This window comes from Nyctereutes procyonoides, unplaced genomic scaffold, assembly GCF_905146905.1.
Source record: "Nyctereutes procyonoides isolate TBG_1078 unplaced genomic scaffold, NYPRO_anot_genome, whole genome shotgun sequence".
NCBI lineage: Eukaryota > Metazoa > Chordata > Mammalia > Carnivora > Canidae > Nyctereutes > Nyctereutes procyonoides.
Window position 1 is genome coordinate 29,011,139 of NW_026575048.1, and position 19,487 is coordinate 29,030,625.

Genomic DNA, 19,487 nt, shown 5'->3' on the forward strand with positions numbered 1-19,487 from the left:
CTCATTTTTGTTCATCTAATGAAAATAAGGTGATATTTCATGACTTTTAAAACACAATATTTTTAAAGATTTTATTTATTCATTATTTATTCAGAGAAGGTGAGCACAAGGAGGGGGAGCAGCAGTCAGGGGGAGAGGGAGAAGCAGGCTCCCCGCTGAGCAGGGAGCCTGACCAGGTGGGCCTGGATCCCAAGATCCCAGGATCCTGTCCTGAGGCAAAGGCAGATGGTTAACTGACTGAACCACCTAAGTGCCCCTTCAGTACTTTTTTTAAAAGGGAATTTCTTGGGTACCTGGGGGTGCAGTTGGTTAAGTGTCCAGCTCTTGGTTTTGGCTCAGTTCATGATCTCAGGGTTGTGAGATTGAGCCACGCATCAGGCTGCGTGCTCAGTGTTTAGCTTGTTTGGGTATCTCTCTCCCTCTCCCCCTGCCCCTACCCTCCGTGCTCTCTCTCTCTCTCTCTCTCTCTCAAATAAATGAATCTTTTTTAAAAAATTTAAAAATAAAAGAGGATTTCTCTTTCTCTATTTTTAAAAAGATGTTATTTATTTATTCATGAGACACAGAGAGAGAGGCAGAGACATAGGCAGAGGGAGAAGCAGGCTCCCCTTATGGAGCCTGATGTGGGACCTGATCCCAGGACCCCAGGGATCACAACCTGAGCCAAAGGCAGACACTCAGCCACTGAGTGTCCCTCTTTCTCTCTTTTTATTATGAAACATATATAACAACACATTCACTAGTCTAACCATTTTAGGTTCATTAATGCATTAGCATTAATTACATTTATAATACACAACCATCAATATCCATAGTAGTCTCTCTTATCTGTGGTTTCTCTTATCCAAGGTCAACCTGGTCTGGAGACAGATGATCTTTCCAATGAATCACCTAAGGGTCAATAGTAGCCTAATGCTATATCACAATACCTCTGTCTTTCATCTCATTCTGTGCAGGCACCTTACTATCTTGTACCATTACAGGAAGAGTACAGTACCGTAAGATATTTTGAGAGGGAGTGATCACATTCATATAAAATTAATTACAGTATATTGCTATAATTGTTCTATTCTATTACTTGTTATTGTTGATCTGTGCTTAATTTCTAAGTTAAAATTTATCATAGGTATGCAGATATAGGAAAAAAACATAGTATGTATTAAGATTCAGTACTATCATCAGTTTCAGGTGTCTACTAGGGGTCTTGGAACACATTCCCCATGTATGAGGGGTAATTAGTAGTTCCAGAATTTTTCATCATGGCAAACATCATTGTTTTTAATTTGTACTTGTCTTTGAGCATCTCTTCGTATGCTTTTCAATACATTTGCATTTGATTTCTGCCTTATTCAACATGAGAAAATAAATTAACAAAAGAGAAAAAGCTCCAGACTAATATGGAAGCTAACACAGCAAGTTGCCTCTGAATCAGACAGCCTTGAATTTGAATGCCAGTTGCTACCTTTCTGTCTGGGTGACCCTGGAAAAGTTACTATCTCTTTGAGCCTCAGGTCTCTTATCTGAGGAATGGAGTAATAGTACTGGCCTTTCCAGGTTCTTCTAAGTGTTAAATGAGGTGATAAATGTAGAGGACTATCACCATTCCTAGCAAAAGTAAGCATTTGATTTTAAAAAAAAGGCAATTATTATTATCATTGTTAATTCTCTTTGGGCTGCCATTTCATCTGAACCTTCCCTGACTCCCTGATGGTAGAAGCAAGACATCCTCCATGTGTGGCAGCACCATTCTTAACTGCCAATGGTCTTAGGCCCAGGGTTTTTGGAGAAATAGGTTAGAATAATTAAAGGCAGAACCAAATGGAGGGGAAAAAAGCTAAATAGCATTCCAACCTTAATCTTAAATAAGGAACTATCTCGGAGCCCACAGGTAGGGCTGCTGGGAGGGAGGATTCTCCTCTGGGGCTGCGTGAGTGCATACTCCCCAGCAGGAGGAGGAATGGCTCTGTGCTACCTCCCGCCCTGCTGGAGAGAAGATGCTCTGTTAGGGTGATACACATTTGAATCTCCAGGAGTGCCAGATGTGCATTTCCGTGTGTGTGTGTGTGTGTGGGTGTGTGTGTTTTAATGGTGTGATATGCTGATATATGTTTTGCATCTGAATCCCTTCAGTTTAATCGGTGATACCAATAATAACTAAAATCGGCAGATTTCACTTATGATGTAAGCTCGCCACCATCAGTTTTTTGAAACATGAGTCAGGTTTTGCCTTCCACTATTCTTATCTTGTGTCCCGTTACTAGCAGCATGGACTACAGTCATTTCATTAAGCTTGCCAAAATGCAGAAAGGACCTAAGCGAGCTAAACAAAGAAAAAAATAAATAAATAACATTACTATGTAGGAAAAGTGTTTTCAACTCCAAGACTGAGAGTCCAGTAGGACCAGCTTGGTGGTATTGGCACAGTGTTCTTTCCTTATGCAGTTTAATCAGCTGCTCACTAGCATTTGAAAAAGAAAGAGAAAATTTAATTGCCCCGTTTAAGTCCTTTTTAAAGCCTACTTTTTATTTCCCATTTTTTCTAGGCACGTCTCTTCTGCTTTTTAGAATTTCTAATTATAGAATTTGCTTACTGAAAATGTGTGCTTTAGGCTAGAAACGAATATTTAGAAATCCTTACCCCAAAGAAAAGCAAGTGGGAGTGGAAATTTGAAAGAGGACCGCCTAATTCAGCACTAAAACCAGTGTGAGAAGCAGTGTGTGAGAGTGTGTGTGTGTGTGTGTGTGTGTGAGCATGTGCGTGTGTGTGTGTGTGTGTGTGTGTGTGTGTGTGTGGCTAAATGTGCTTTTCAAAGTGCTGAGAGGTTGATGGGAATGTTTGATTAGCTCCTCTGAGAAAAGAGAAAAGTTGCTTGGACCTCTCCTTGTTTCTTCTTTAGAATAATTTGGATGGAATTTGTGATGCAGAAAAGCTTAAGGAAAAAAGGATATCCATTCTGTGTGGTGGAAAATTTTTGAAAAAAAATTGCTTTCTTCAAACAAGGTATGTCTGATGAATTAATAAGCTATGTAGATAGTTTGCTTTCCATTCCTTATTATAAAAACTTTAAAGTGTATTTATCTTTAAGAAACTACAATGTATACCTTGACCAAGTCATCAGTCTGTACAAACTTTAGTCTTAGGAGAATTGGGAGGGGAGTGGGGGCAATTGACATCCTTGTATTATGTATGTAATATTATGTATATCAACTATAACTAAATTGTGCTGAGATAAGATCAGAATAAAATTTTTGAGCATATTTTTTAACCAATTTAATAATGGTTAAAATAAGTTGAAAAGTATGACCTAAGTCTCTTTTTTCTGCTGCCCGTTTTTATACCTTGCTTCCTCTATGGAATATGATAGCAATGTAACAAATTGCTTCCAACAATGGATGAAAAGCAGTGCAAGAAAGGGATTCATTGATGCTAAATGAAGAGAAATTATTTAGCGTGGATCTAAACTTCTCTCAGACAGATCTCAGTGGAATGTGGCTAGATGTACAATTCTGTATCTTGTTTCCACTAGAAGTGTTTTCTTAGGCTGAATGCTTCTTTAACTGATAAGCCCCAGAAAGGGCTGGCATTGTTAAGTCTACTATTGTAGCTCAACTTTGCACAGGGAAACCGGGTACGAAATCTCTTTTAAGCATGATTTGTGTCAAACCAGTATAAACATGAAATAAATGCCTCAAGCACAGGTTAAACAGAGAGGATAAGATTGAACAGTTAGCCTCAATGGTTTGCTCCAAAAAACCCAGGCATCTTCGCCATCCCCAGATTGAGAGTGGAATTCCAGATTTTCTTTGGGTTTATTGTAAAAATAAAACCAGGCATTCTTGGCCATGGTGGTTATTCAAAAATGTGAGCGCTAAGAAAATAGCATTTTGCCATTACGTTGTGTTGCAATAAATTTGGAAGTTTTGGTGGTAAAGTTCTGAGGTTGTTTTTCCCTCGTCTCTTGAAAGATGAAAACACCCCATAGCAAAGCAAGATCAGACGCTATTTGTCTGGGTATTTTCTCGTTATATGTGTTAGCTGCAAATGGTAGCTATGCATCCTCCGGTAAGGAAAGCTGGAAGTGTCTGTCTTTTATTTTTTGAATTAAAATACCCTCTTTTGTGAAAGGGCTTTTGACAGAGAATTGCAAGACTAAAGGGCTGCATTTTTAATTGCAATGTGCTAGTTTCCCAGACTAAGCTTGATTCTTACACTTTACCATGGAAAGGAAACACCTAAGGAACATTGGAAATGCTTAGTATCTATCCTGAAATAGCATTTACTTTATGAATATCACTTGGAAAATCTAGTTATCTTTTTTGCCAACTTACTGATTACATGAAGAATAGTTTCTTTCAGAAAAAAAATACATGGGGTTTAAGATGGCTTATGAATAGCATTGGGAATGCTTGTGCTCTTCTCATCTGTAATTCCTGTATGACATATTGGTACACAGAAAAGTAGTAGGGTTGGGCGCACTGTTCCAAGCCAGGTAACAGTTCTGTCACTACCTGGCTGTGTTACCTTGGGAAAGGTGTGCGGCATCTCTTGGTTTTTGTTTTCCCATCAGAAAAGCAGAAATAGCAATGTCTGCCCACACCTCTCCCAGGGTGGTCATGAGGTCCAATACTGATTCTTAGCTCCAAAGGGTTTGGAAACATGCAGAGCTCTATAGAAATGTAATCGTCCCCCCACCCCATGTATTCAAAAACAGATTACACTGGAAGGAGTCATTGATTTCAAAATAAATGTTTTGTGGCCTCCGGGATGTTACTTGTGCTCACGTGTATAACTTCTCTCCTTGCTTTACTTGGAAGCATAAGTCAGGTTGTACAGCAGTGGGTACAGGACAGAGCACACACTGATCTGTCAGTAGAAGGGCATTCTAGCTGTGTGACCTGGGGGAGGTTACTCAACATCTCTGAGTCTCCATGTCCTCACATAGGAAATTAAGAAGTTGGACAAGATAGTTTCTAAGTTTCCCTCCTAACACTATGGCTCTGTGCACTGGGACCTCTCCAGTATCAAATATGGGCAGACCGGGATCCCTGGGTGGCGCAGCGGTTTAGCGCCTGCCTTTGGCCCAGGGCGCGATCCTGGAGACCCGGGATCGAATCCCACATGGGGCTCCCGGTGCATGGAGCCCGCTTCTCCCTCTGCCTGTGTCTCTGCCTCTCTCTCTCTCATTCTATGCGACTATCATGAATAAATAAAAAAAAATATGGGCAGACCTCTGTATATTAAGAAGTGAAGAAGTATCAAAGTGGGGTTTGGAACCTGTGGTATATTAAAAATATTTATGTTTACCTAACCTAAGACTTTTTGACATATACACAAGTGAAATGTACTGTAATTGCATATTCTATAAGTGTAACACAACTATGTATATATATTACTATAATATAATATAATATAATATATATAATATATAAAATATTACTAAGGGCAGTGTGGTCCAAACTGTATAACAGACTTCTTCAGTTTTCTGGTGCATTCCTTTTTTTTTTTAAGATTTTATTTATTTATTAGAGAGAGAATGAGAAAGCACAATCAGGGGAAGTGGTAGGCAGAGGGAGAAGAAGCAGACTTCTCGCTGAGCAGGGAGCACAATGCAGGGATGTTTGGCTGGCTCGGTGGTTGGGTGTCTGCCTTCAGCTCAGGCTGTGGTCCCCGGGTCCTAGGATGGAGTCTCGCATCAGGCTCCCTGCAGGGAGCCTGCTTGTTCCTCTGTGTCTCTGCCCTTCTCTCTGTTTCTTATGAATGAATAGATAGAAAATCTTAGAGAGAGAGAGAGAGAGAGAGAGCCACCCTTGTACCCCTTCTGGTGCATTTCTATGACTTATCTGTGTACCCTCATGTGGAGATAATGTCAAATACCTAAATTTAAGGCCTTCCATGCAAGGCCAAGGCCACGTGGCCCTCCTGTGCTATGTGGATCCCTTGGGAGTTTGTCTGGCAGGAGGATTTGGCCTTCCTTAAATGTCTTAACTTCGGCAAGTTCCTTACACTTCCTTGGGCCTCAGTTTTCTCATCTGTAAAAGGTGTCTGTTATTAGCACCTTCCTCATAGGATTGTGGCAACAAGCTTCGATTAGTGCTTGCTACACCATCAGCACCAAATGTTAGAAATCTCTTCTTTATTATATATGACTAGAATGAAGAAATCAGATCAGCTGTGAAACAAATCAGTTGTAATATTCTTCAGACTTTTAAACATTAACTTTGTGGATGTGGTAAGCAAATGGATTTGTGAAATTACGTGATATTAATATAATTATTAGACACGTGTTGCCATTTCTTCGTCCAGAGGATGTGAGCTAATTAATCAATCAGCAAAGAGAGGCAAGCTCTGTGATGTCTGTAATCTGAGAAACCCCAAAGGCCCCCCTCTCTTTGCCTAAGAATGGGTCCCTCTGTGGTCTGTGGAAGGTGGGTGGAATCCCTGACCCTCTGAATGTAAGGGGGGTGGGCGGGAGAATTGCACAGGGAACTTGCTCCATCTTTCAGGTACAAAAGGTCTGGGTGCATGTGGTGATGGGCAGCTTCTGTCAGTGCAGGGAATAGGTAAAGAAAAGAGCAACAGACCAGGACAAATTTAAGTGAAGCATCAGAAATGGCCGTTTGATATGGGTGCTGGCTATTAATTTTTAATTAAGCTGCAGGAGCGCATGCCCACAGCCAGGGCCTCCGTAGCCACTTGTCAGCCAGGATCCAACCCTAACTCCTGTCACTTACCTGTACCACTGGGCTCACCTGCAGCTAGCCAATCCAGCTGTGCACCTGTACCCTGCTGGCCTGACTCCTGTCACCAGCCTCTACTGCTGTGCACAGTCCATGGCGAGACTGCAGCCACAGGAGTGCACAAGGACGATCAGGGACCTACACCTGCTAGTGCACCAGCAGGTGGGCCTGGCCCTTGCCATGACATGTGTGTCTGCACCTGGCCCACCCACAGCAGACCCTGGAAGCCTCTGCGTGCACACCACCAGCGCTGGCCATCACCACTGCCTGCCCTGGTCTCTAGCCTCTGGATCCTGAGGTATCACTAAGGACTCAAACGGCCTTTGCAGATACCCCAACACGCTCAGCAAGGACTACTCAGCTGTCAATGTTGTGGACCCCAGCAGCCAGAGCTGTCAAGACATCACACCTCCCTGGAACTAGAGCTACCACGAACCCCTATGCTTGTTGCCTTACACCACCTGCCTACCCCAGCACACCCCTATCCGCCCGTGAAGTCACCTGACCAAAGTAACATTCCTCACTGGAGTCAGGCCATACAGTCTAGAAGAGGTAACTGGATACCTATCCAAAGCTATGAGCCTCATTAAGAACCAGGGAAATGACATTGCCAGAGGAACACAGTAAACTTCCAGTAACTAACTGACCCTCAAGAAATGGAGATACATGAACTACCCCAACAAAGAATTCATAAGAGAATACAGCTAAAGAATTTAATGACATCAGGAAAGCATTACAAGAACAAAATAAACTCAACAAAGACACGGATGACTTAAAAAAGAACCAAACAAATTCTGGAACTGAAGCATTAAATTTTAATTAAAAAATACACACACTCACACACTTAAGTCAGTCTGAGATCACCTAGATGAGTTCCTGTTTACAGACCAGGAGGTGAAGGATCAAAATCCAATGAGATTCCCAGGGCCCCATGTTCACAATGGAGCAAAGACTATTTCTGTCTTGTTTATTGCATTTTTCTACGGTTACCTCAACCATTAAACAAACAGTTGCGGATACGGGATTTAGAATTTGTTTTTAATCAACTAGAAAACTTTTCCACTTCAACAGTCTGCAAATCTTGAAGAAATCCTTAGAGACTGCCTATCTAAAGTGCTTGGGGCTGCTTGGGAAGTGCACAAAGCAGGCACCAGGTGATGCTCTGAGTTGAGATCTATAAAAGCTGCGCGTCATGTGGCAACCTGCACCCGGCAAATCACCCAAGCAGCAGGTGTTGTGGCTCAGCTGAAATCCATTGCCACATTCCAGGGCTAATACCTTGAGGGAGAAAGGTGAACTGAGATAAAGGGATGCCAAAGTCCTTTTCTAAGTCAAACCTACAAGCCATGGCCTTGGAACAAAGGAAATAATGATTTGGCTTAGATTCAGGGTAGGGAATATTTTGGTGTTTGTGTTTTATTTTGGTGTTACAATTTTTTTTTAAGATGGGTAACCTCAATCCTGCTTCCTATGGCTTCACTAGATGCTTTTTGCGATTCCTTTTAAAAAATACTAGATATCATCCCTCAGCCATTCGATTGGTTCAGTTGTCCTACAATCATCTAGAAGATTTTCATGAGAATGAGTAGGAGATCCTTATAAATCTCTGAGAGAAAAGGCAGGAACACAAGTGTAGAATTGCTCCCTCTCTGGGGCCCTAGAAGAATTTAGCTTAATGGTAGTTACAAACCTATGTGGTTCCTTCACCAAGTCCCCAAATCAAGCCATGATTAACCTGGGCAGCACCTTGTTGAGAAAGATTCAATTGGTTGCTTCACCTCTGTAACGTCTTCAGCTAGAGTCTAAGCGCGAGAGGATATAGATAAAAATGATGAGAACGATGATGGTACTTATGATTAATCACCACTGAACAATAAAAAATAGTATTTGCTAGGACCCACACAGCTTTCTTGTGTGTCAGACACTGGTTTAAGCTCTCTTCATATATTCACTCATTTAATCCTAACAGCAATCCTATGAGGTAGGTTATAACTGCTCCTATTCTCCAGATGAGAAATCTGGGGCACTGAGAAGTTAAGGGAGTTGTCCAAGGTCACACAGCTAGTAAGCAATGGAGCTCAACCTCAAACCCCAGCAGTTTGTTTCTAAAGCTCGTGTTCTTAACATACCAGGCAACAAGTGCACATGGTCCTGGTTCTTCTGTCACTGCACCAAATTAATCTTTGCATCCCTAAAAACATCACTTCAAGCCAAGGAAATTCCAGAGAAACCATTCCTTTTCTGCAAGTAGAGACACAGGAGTCATAGTGATGGGGAGGAGTAGGAACAAGGACCTCACAGGAGATGGGCTGTCAAGAAGAGAGGTTTTTATTTCTGTCATTTGTACATGAGCTCCTGACTTAAGAATGCTTTTCAGGTGTTTTGGGAAGAGCTGACTCTCGGGGGAAAGGCTGAGGGAGCAGACCTCGTTATCAAGCCCTATGAGTAGCTGGTCCCTAGAAAGGTGTCCTTTATCTTCACTCCAGAGCTAAGTTAGCAGCAAGTCACAGAAACTTATTTCCTAATGATTCAGACTACTTCAGAAAAGCACTTTCCCTGATAAGGGGCTTTACACTGACAATACTCTAGTAAAAATTTCTCAAATTCCTCCCTTCAATGAGAGAAAGGCTAAAGTTTTGTGTGGACATGTGGTAAAAATTCATAAAAACTACCCTTCAGGCTATAGTGAGAAGGGACTCTTTCTGCATTCTTTCTTCTCAGAGTCAAAAAAGAAAAAAGAGAGAGAGAGAGAAACTATTCCTTCAGGGGAACCCAAGTATAGTTTCCAAGAGATCAGGTCACTGGCATCTCAATGCTAAGTGAATTCCCTCCTCTGGATTCCTTTGTGTCCCAGACAGAGAAAACAGGCTTTGGAAGTAAAGGTGTGAGTCAGCTTGCCCAGACTGGCTTTGCTTGTATAACAGAGTGAGTGAATCTATAGTCCAAAAGGTAAAAGGAATTTGGGGAAGCAGAGACAACACCAAACAACAGAAACAACAAATATTTATTGGGCCACCATCATGTGCCATGCATAATTCTACAGGCTTAGGAAGAAGAGTGAACAAAATAGTCTCCATCCTCCTAGAGGTTGCTGATCTGAGGAGCACACAATAAACAGACACACATGAGAGGTCCAGTAGTCTTATAGGCTATGAAAACCTAAGAACATAGAATAAGGGGGCTGGGCAGAGCAGTGAGATGAAAGTGATGATTTGCCTTGCATGATTAGATAAATGTCTGATAAAGGGATATTTAAACAGAGAAAGAGGTGAAGGAAACCGGGGTGCAACCTATGTGGATGCTTGGGAGAAGAACAATCCAGGCAGACAAAAGAGCAAATGCAAAGGCCCTGAGGTAGCACCATGCTTGGGAGGGCTGAGTTGTCTGAAACAGGCAGAGAGAGTGAAGAGGAAAGGTAATGTCGAGGTATTTGGACAAGGAGACAAGGAAAGCATTAGCCTAATGCTCCTCAAGTTCCCCCAGAAGTCCCCCACCCCCGTCCAGTCACACACTCCACATGCAGTTCTTGCCTCTGCCCTGGATGAAATCTGAGTAGGTCCCTTAATATTTCAGGCCACATTCAGAATTTTTAAAAAGACCTGACCCACATTACACCCCCGCACAATCAGTTTAGTCATTAATATGGGTGTAGCACTTACATAATGCTTAAAAACTTCACAGTGGCTTTCACAGTTTGAAGTTTCTCTCTGTCCTGGGCCTAACTGCTGCTGTGGGGAAGGGGGCGGGACTAATTCTCTCTTCCTCTGCCTTGTCCTCTAACCCCCTTCCCCTCGGCTGCTGGCAACAGTATCTTCACACCCAGAGGAAAGGTAAGGGGACAGAAGGGCCTTGTCAGCGATACTGCCATAAGCTTAGCATCCGGGCTCCTTGGGCTTGGCAGGCTCGAACAGGCGTTTCTTGTTCTGTGAGTTCAGAGATGCTCCCAGTGCATTGGGCACCCCAGATGCTGCTAACATGGATCTGCTCTGGCACATCTGGGGGTGTACGGTTCCTCACGCAGCCTCTGAGCCACCTGCAGTCTCTCCGCCGAGCCTCCTGCTGTGGCCTCCTCAGCCCTCCACGCGCCTGGCTTGGGCAGGACCTAGAGGGACCCCAGGCTGATGCTCACACAGAGCCGGGTTTGCCACAAGCTCTTCCCTCTCCCATAGATGTCTTAACCACAAGCCAGACACCACTCTCAGACACCCCCAAGCCCAAGAGACACAACCACCCAGTCATTTCAGATGGGGCTACTGGACACCCAAGCTGGACTTCCAAAGAGAGTGGCCAAGAGCCAGGATGCCTGGCTGACGGCCTCCCTGCAGACTATCCCAGCGTTGTAGCAGCCAAGAGGGAAGCTGGAGCCTGGACAGCAGGGAAGGCTTTAGAAAAGTTGTTGGCAATTCCCCTCCTCCTCCTGCACCCCAGATGCAGGCGGGGAGCAGGAGCACCAGGGAGAAGTGGGAGGGCCGGCAGGGAGACCGCTTGGGAACATGGAGTGGTTCTCATGTAGTCTCAGCTGAAGCTAAGACGAAGGGTCATCCCATTTTAACATCTCATTACACAGTCAATTACAATACACTCAAATGTTTATTTAGATGGGTGTGTTATGCCTGGTTAAACTTAAAAATATGCCTGGTGCATCACTTTACCCTAAATAACTTGTGTGTGTGTGAGAGAAAGCTCTATGTGAGTTCAGGCCCAGATAGGAATCAGAAAATCTTCTGACCTTACAGCCAAGACAACTGTATCACACAACGTCTGTATTTGAGAGTGTGCATCTGAACTATTGTCAGTAGAGTATTTCTAAAAGCCTAGGATATATGTGTCAAGATTGAAAAGGAAGGTGAACCCATCCTGGAGGGTGATAGAATGAAGCAGTGAATGAGGTTAAATGTGAGACCTGGGATGGGACTCTGGTGCTGTCCCGTGTCCATTCCAACCTTGGACAGCTCACTAAATTCTCTAAACCTCAATGTCCTACTCTGAAAAATGGGCATAGTCGTGCTTAGCCAGTAGGATCAGTGCGGCCATTAAACGAGATGGCCTGTGTGCAGTGGGGAGCCCGTGGCAAGCGTTCACCAAATGAAGTTGTGGTTATAGGAGTGGACTACGAACTTCTAAAGCTTCCAATGAAGAACAAAGAAACTGACCCCATCCCATGTAGCAGGCCACTAGACAGCAGGATGAAAACTGTCGGGACATCAAAGGGGGCTGGAAGGCTCCACAGACCTGAGAATGGTCTGGAAAGGGCCTCTGGAGTGTGATACTGCATGCTAGAGACCTGGGTCCCCTGCTTCAAAATGACTCCTTCTGCTGGTCCCCACTGACTGCCAGGACTTAATCCTCCATCATCTCAATTGCTCAGCCATAGTGACAGCCCCCCCACACACACACACCCTGCCTCCCTCCAACCCCCCACCCCTGGAGCCTCTGGTTGCTGGGATTCCAGAACATGCCCCGCACTCGCCTCTCTGCGGCCTGGGGACAACTGGGACCCTGTCATCTGAGATGAACCCACTCGTTAGCAGGAGGCTGACGAGAAGAAGATGCTATGGATCTTACAGGCACACCCTCATCTTCCTTCCCACCTCAGCTGGAAGGCTATACAAGACCTGAAAATGTTTTTTCTGTGCCTCAGAATTGAAGGTGGACCAAAAAGCACAGGGTGTTCGGGCCAGTCGAGGCTCTGGGGATGGCAGCTGGACTGATCCAAAGACACAGCCCCCAATTCACAGTGCATGGCCCCTTGGCAACCACAAACCTCAAGGCCCAAGGGAGAAAACCCACTGAGAGGAGGCAGGACTTATCCACAGTGTCAAATGCATTAGGTAAAGAAGCTTCTGATGAGAGAAGCTCATCTTCCAAAGCTCTAGGAGAATCTTTTAAATGCACGCGGTTTCCAGAGTAACTGAGAGGAACAGTCACGGTCCACCTCGTCTTTTACTGAGGTCCTCAGCCCTTCCCCCAGATTTACTGCCCTTCCATTACGGAGGATAAATAACTCTTGGAAGGAGTTCTTTAGAGCTCATCTGGGGCCATGCCTGCAAACTAGTATTTTTTTCCTACTGGCAATATAAGATCTAAACTACCACTTCAGAAACGTAATTACTGTTTGCAGCCTCACTAGAAATCACTATTGGTCGAAGCCTTTGTGGATGTGGTAAGCATTACCATATGTCAGGTTCTTAACGAGTTACAAAATGATGGTCTGCAACATGCACACCAAAAAGGCTTTCCCTTTTTGGTTTTCTGACATGTAGAAACGGGCCACATGGATCGCTGAACCTAACGGCATGGGCACATCTCCGTCGTGGAACACAGGGACGACCTGTCTCATCCAGCCACTGCCCACGAGTAAATATCTCTGCTTTAGGATTTGACCTGACTGTGCCTGGTGATCAAAAGTGGTCCTGGAGAAAGTGATCCTGAGTTGTTCACATCTTAGTTATTTTTGAAAAATCACCTATATTTATAGAAAATTCCTAGGTTGGAACATTGGTAAGCATAACATTTTCAGAAATACTTAGAGGGGAAAAATTCTCGCAAACCAGAGTTTCTCAACCCTGGATAATTCTTTGTTGCGGGGGCTGTCCTGTGCCCTTTAGGATGTTTAGCAGCATCCCTGGTCTCCACCCACTAGAGGTAGAGGCCCCACCCCGATTTGTGACAACCAAAAATATCCTCAAACATTGCCAAGTTTTGGGGGGCAGGGGCTGTGAACTCTTGGTTCTGAACCATGGTCATAAATATCCCAAGAACCCCACAGTGACATTCTGGTGGCATAGTGTCAAGGTTACCCACTCCCATGTTTGCCTCCCAGAGCACTCCAGGTGGGTGGGCCGTGTTCCTCGTTCTCTGTGGGCTGCCATAGCTTATGGGATTTTTTGTCACACTTCTTCCCAGAGCCTCACTCCAGAGCTGGATACAGCCTCTCAAACCCCTTCTTGATGCTATCAACCGGCAGGCAGACACAGGTGCCCTTTTCATTTTAAGTGTTTTCATTTTGCTACTAATCATTTCAGGGAAACAGATAACTAAAACAACAGAGATGAGAAGGGTTTGAACCAAAGCTTCAAGAAATAGAAACCAACTCCAACTGGCAGGAGCCAAAGGGCCCAGAAACATCTATGTCATGCGCAGGAGGCTGAGGCCAGCTGGACCTCCTTCAGACTGGAAATGGGATCTGGGAGGTGGCCAGAAACCAAAGCAGCATCTCCCCCTGCTTCTCCCAGGGCCACAGGCTTTCTCTTCTCTCTTTCTGCCTTCACCTTCTATTTAGGATCCCACGTGGCCTTCAGGTTGGCTCCTACAGTTTTCAAGGCTTTCAGGGTCCGGATTCCAAAATCCCAAGGGAGATCCTGATTGACTTCAGTTATCTTTTCTTGCCAGACCAGCTGAGTCACTTAATTTCAGCAAGTGTTATTTCTGCAACTGACTATAGAGACATATATTTCAGGGGTCTTCTTAAAAATTTTTTTCAAATTTTATTTATTTATTCATGAGAGACACACAGAGAGGCAGAGACCTAGGTAGAGGGAGAAGTGGGCTCCTGATGCGGAACTCGATCCCAGGACCCTGGGATCATTACCTGAGCCAAAAGCAGACCTTCAACCACTGAGCCACACAGGTGCCCTCAGGGATCTTTTGAGATTAAAGTCCTAGATGTCACCAGGCACTTAAATATGCAAAATACTACATAAATGAAGAGTGGAGTTTTTATTTTATGATAATATTACACAATAAATCATGGCATTATTTGGAATTTACAATAACAGTTATGTGAGAGGTTCATAGAGTAAAAAGAGCACGAGACTAAAATAGAGATCTGGCCTTAGACAAGTCACTTCACTGCTCTGAATTATAGGGAGAATAATGTCCATTCTGTCTCCTCGAGAGCTTTGTAGGTGACTCAGATGAGAGAATTGTTGAGACAGCATCTCACAGTCTCTGGCACTATTACAGCCTTTTCTAGTTAAAAAGACAGGTACTGTGAGTTAGGAAGCAGTCAAAAAAACATTTTTAGCTGCAAGCCCAACTGAAGGGGAAATACATGATCTCATATGTCAGGTGGTCCAGAGGTGGGCCTAGCTTCCAGGCACAAGACTGGCAGAGCTCTAGCTCCATTTCTCTGTGATTCACTTGACTACCTTCCTCCTTTTTGTATTGGCCTTTTCCTCACACTGACTTGTCTCATGGTCCCAAGATGGCTGCCAGCAGACCAACAAGGGAGGCAACTTCTCTCCCCAAAAAACAAAAGACTAAGTCTTTCCATTCTGTGCATCTGATACAACTCAGGACACGGCCCACCCTTAAACTAGGCGCCATCACTTAGGGAGTGTTGCTGTGCTGATGCGTTCAAGTCTGAGGCAATCCTCAGCAAGAGGGAAAATGTATATGAGCAATTCTTGGCTTAGATTGGGAATCAGGATCCACCTCAGAATCTGGGGATGGAGCAGCTTCCTCTGAGTCATCTGTGTATATTTATTCCTTTTATCAAGTTGGGGTTGTGTTAAGAAAGAGGAAGTGGGGGCGCAGTTGCTCTGCCTAGGCAGCCAACAGCATCCAGTCTACACAGCCTGATGCAGAGCACATCTTCAAGTAGCCTGGTGCATTCTTCGGAGCCAATGTGGAGAAAAGGCAAAATCTCCCCTGCCTTCCTTGCCTATTTGGCTTGCACTTTTCTCTTGGCATTTCTTTAAGATAAAAGAAGGCTCAGTCGGTTAAGCATCTGACTCTTGATTTTGGCTCAGGTCATGATCTCAGGGTTGTGAGACTGAGCCTTGTATTGTGCCCCATGCTGCTTAAGATTCTTTCTCCCCCCTGCCCCTCCCACCCCCTCTAAAATTAGTAAATGAATCTTAAAAAATAAAAAAAGATTAAAGAAGGAAGGAATTGGAAACGGAAAGAAAGAAAAACTACCATGCTTTCTGACTCACTCCTATGCGCTCTTCCATCCTGTGCCTCTTCCCGCTCCTTCACAAAATCCTAGGGGATTGTAATAGTGACTGCTGGTGTCATGGCAACAGGAAATGCAGTGTTTCAGGCCCAACCCAGAGGAATAAGATCTATGTGAAAGTTTATACGCAGATTGAGGCTGCCTCCATATTGTAAAGGCCCCTCCTAGGACGTCTTCCTTTTTCAGACCTTGTTAGATCAACCCACATCCATTGACAAACAACTGAGGCTTTATATCAGGCAGAGATGGAGAAAGCAAGGCTGCAGATGTGGCCTCTCCCCATTCAGAGATGTCTGTCCTCAGGGGATTTCTGGCATTTTGGAAATACAGCACAAGCCTCTTATAACTATTAAATGTTTCCAGATGGACACGGGTTCTTTCCATTTTGTGGACAAAGAGTGTTATTAGGTGCTCCCCCTTGTAGCGTCATAGATCAGACAAACACCAGCATTGCATCAATCTTATACGCCCACTAGGGCCGATTTTCGGCAAGTGAGGGGCTCAAGTAAATCTCCAGGGGGCTTATTAAAAATGATGAATGCAAAAATCATTTTTAAGTCTTCCATGTCTCCCTATTGCCTAAAGGATCAATTGCACATTCTTCAGGCGTGACATTCAAGGCCAACGTGGCCCCTTCTTCCCTCTCAACAATTTGATTCCTCTCCTGGCCTCTCAGAGCACCTCCCACTTCCTGAAGCTGCTCCATCTCCTGGGTCCTGTCCTTCCCTCACCACTCATTGCCTTCCAACCTGCCAGTTCAACTAACTCAAGCCCCTTCTAATCTCTGTGCCCCAGGCCTATTTGACCATCCACCCCTTTTGCCATCACTGTTTGCTCTTCGGCAGGGATTCTCAGCTCTGGCTACACAGGAGAGTCACCTGGGGAGCTTTAAGACAACATCAATACCAACTCAGACCAATGACCTAAGAAAAGATGAGGGAAGTGCACTTGCTTATTATGAAACAACCATAGTAAGTGGTGAAATGCAAGTGTAAGGCTCTGGACTCAGGATGACTGATTTGAAGTCCAGCTCCTCTTCTGTCCAGCCTTGTGACCTTGGGCAAAGTACCCACCCTCTGTATGCCTCCATGTTTCTACCTCTAAAATTAAGGCAGAAAGTATCCCCCACCTCATTGGGTTGTTATAAAGATTAAACAAATTAATAAGTTACTGACTCTTAGCATGTGTTAGTTATGATGAGGGAACATCAGATTCCCTCTAGAAGACTCCAGGCAACAAATGTGATGAGTGGACCTGCGTCTTGTTCCTCTCTACCTAGCACAGAGAACACATACAACTTTTTTTTGAATGATGAATTGGATGCACAAATGAAGATGAATTTTGGGACGCCTGGGTGGCTCAGTGGTTGAGTGTCTGCCTTCAGCTCAGGGTATGATCCTGGGGTCCTGGGATCAAGACCCATATCAAGTTCCCCTCAAGGAGCCTGATTCTCCTTCTGCTATGTCTCTTCCTCTCTCTCTGTGTCTCTCATGTATAAATAAATAAAATCTTTTAAAAAGTGAAGGTAAATTTTGACTTTAGGAGATCAGAGAGACTTCTAAGGAAGAGGTGGCACCTGAGCTGAGCCTCAGATAGGCTTGTGGGAGGCAGATGAGGAGTGGAAAGGTATTCCAGAAAGAGCAATAGCATGAGCACAGGACAAGACCCCAAGGTGCTGCATGTAGAAAAAGACCCTTCTCTGACCTCAGGTGTGCTGGGGTCTAAGGAGAGGATTATAGGAAAGAATTGCAGTGTGACAGTTTGAATTGTAAGTTGGGCCAATTTCAGGAAGAGTTTTAATGCCTAACTGGAATTCAGGCTTTACTCTGTAGAGGATGAGTGGACTGTGAAGGACTCGGAGAGGGTGAATGGACAATCTGACTCATACTTTAGGAAGCCAGTCCTCCCCAGCTGAAGGGAAGGGTGACCTGGAGCCAGAAAGCAGAGAGCAAAAAGTAGGTTAGGAGATTATTGCAGCTTCTCATTTGATATCATTGTCTACGTTCAATCTTCCAAAAAAATAGGTGTTCTCTTAATTTCTGACTTATTAACGTTTGTGCATGAAGTAAGGATTTAAATAGAACAAAGCCATCAGACTCACTTCTGTCTCTGATCACCACTTACCAGATCTCTTTCTCCAAAGCAATCATTGTTATTAAAATCTTTAAAAACTATAGGAGAGTACTATAGACCATTGTACACCACCAAATTGGATAATCTAGCTGAAGTGGACAAATTCTAGAAACACAAAACCTACCAAGACTGTGAAGGAATAGAAACTCTGAATAGATCCATAGCTAGTAAGGAGATTGAATCAGTAATCAAAAATCTGACAACCAAAAGCCCTGGGTCGGATTGCTTCTCTGATGAATTCTACCAAAATTTAAAGAACACCAAAGCTTCCATACTTTTCCCCAAAAATAAAGATAAGATGACTACTTCTTAAGTCATCCTATGAGAGCATCATTATCCAGATACCAAATCAGATAAAGGTACTACAAGAAAACTACAGTATGCCCTACTGATACAATAGTCCTTATAAATACTGATGCAAAACACTAGCAAATCGAATTCAGCAGCATATTAAAATAATTATAGAACATGACCATGTGGGATTTATTCCTGGAATGCAAGCATATTTGAACATACACAAAAATTAATTAATGTCACACACCATGTTAATAGAATAAACAGTGAAAAAAACATACACATGATCATCTCAACCAATACAGAGAAAGCATTTGGCAAAATTTAACACCTGTCATGATAAAAATACTCAGCAAACTAGGAATAGAAGGAGACTACGTGAACATAGTAAAAACCATATAGGAAATCTCACAGCAAACCTCATGCTCATGGTGAAAGACTAAAGGTTTCTCCTCTAAGATCAGGAACAAGGCAGGGATGCCCACCTGTTTTTCCACTTCTATTCAACATGGCACTGGAAGTTCTAGCCAGAGGAATTAGGCAAGAGAGAGAAATAAAAGACATCCAAAATGTAAGGAAGAAATGAAATTATCTCTTGCAGATGATATGAACTCATGTAGAAAATCCTAAAGATTCTACAACAAAATTGTTAGGATGGAAAAAAATTGTTAGAATAAATAAATGAATTCAGTCAAAGTAGTAGGATACAAAGTCAACACACAAAAAACAGTTGCATCTTTATACATGAACACAATCTAAAAAGGAAATTAAGAAAACAATTCCATTTACATCAAAAACAATAAAATACTTAGGAATTAATTCAACCGGGCAGCCCTGGTGGTGCAGCGGTTTAGTGCCGCCTGCGGCCCGGGGCGTAATCCTGGAGACCCTAGATCGAGTCCCACATCAGGCTCTCTGTATGATGCCTGCTTCTCCCTCTGCCTGTGTCTCTGCCTCTCTCTCTCTCTCTCTCTCTCTCTCTCTCTCTCTGAATAAATAAATAAAATCTTTAAAAAAAAGGAATTAATTCAACCAAGAAGGTTAAAGACTTCTACAATGAAAACTAAGAACCCTGCTATGACATCCAAAGAAACCAAAGAAGGCATAAATAAATAGAAACATATTCCATATTCATGGATTGGAATACTTAATATTGTTAACATCTCAACACTACCAAAATCAATCTACAAATTCAATACAATACCTATCAAAATCCTCATGATTTTTTTTTTTGCAGAAATTGAAAAAACCCATCTGAAAATTTATATGGAACCTCAAGGAACACCAATTAGCCAAAACAGTCTTGAAAAAGAAAAGGCAAGCTGAAGGATGAACAATTCCTGATCAAGAAAACTTACTACAA

The 19,487-nt window shown here is 43.4% G+C and overlaps 1 protein-coding gene across 2 annotated transcripts in view; it reads left to right on the top strand.

Annotated features, from left to right (window-relative positions):
- Nucleotides 1–2,759: 2,759 nt before the first annotated feature.
- VIT (vitrin) overlaps nucleotides 2,760–19,487 on the top strand; it is a 102,962-nt gene continuing 86,234 nt past the window's right edge. For both annotated transcript variants that reach the window (XM_055327690.1, XM_055327692.1), the window contains exon 1: nucleotides 2,760–3,001. The gene's annotated coding sequence lies outside the window, so the exon portion shown is untranslated. The remainder of the gene's footprint in view (nucleotides 3,002–19,487) is intronic.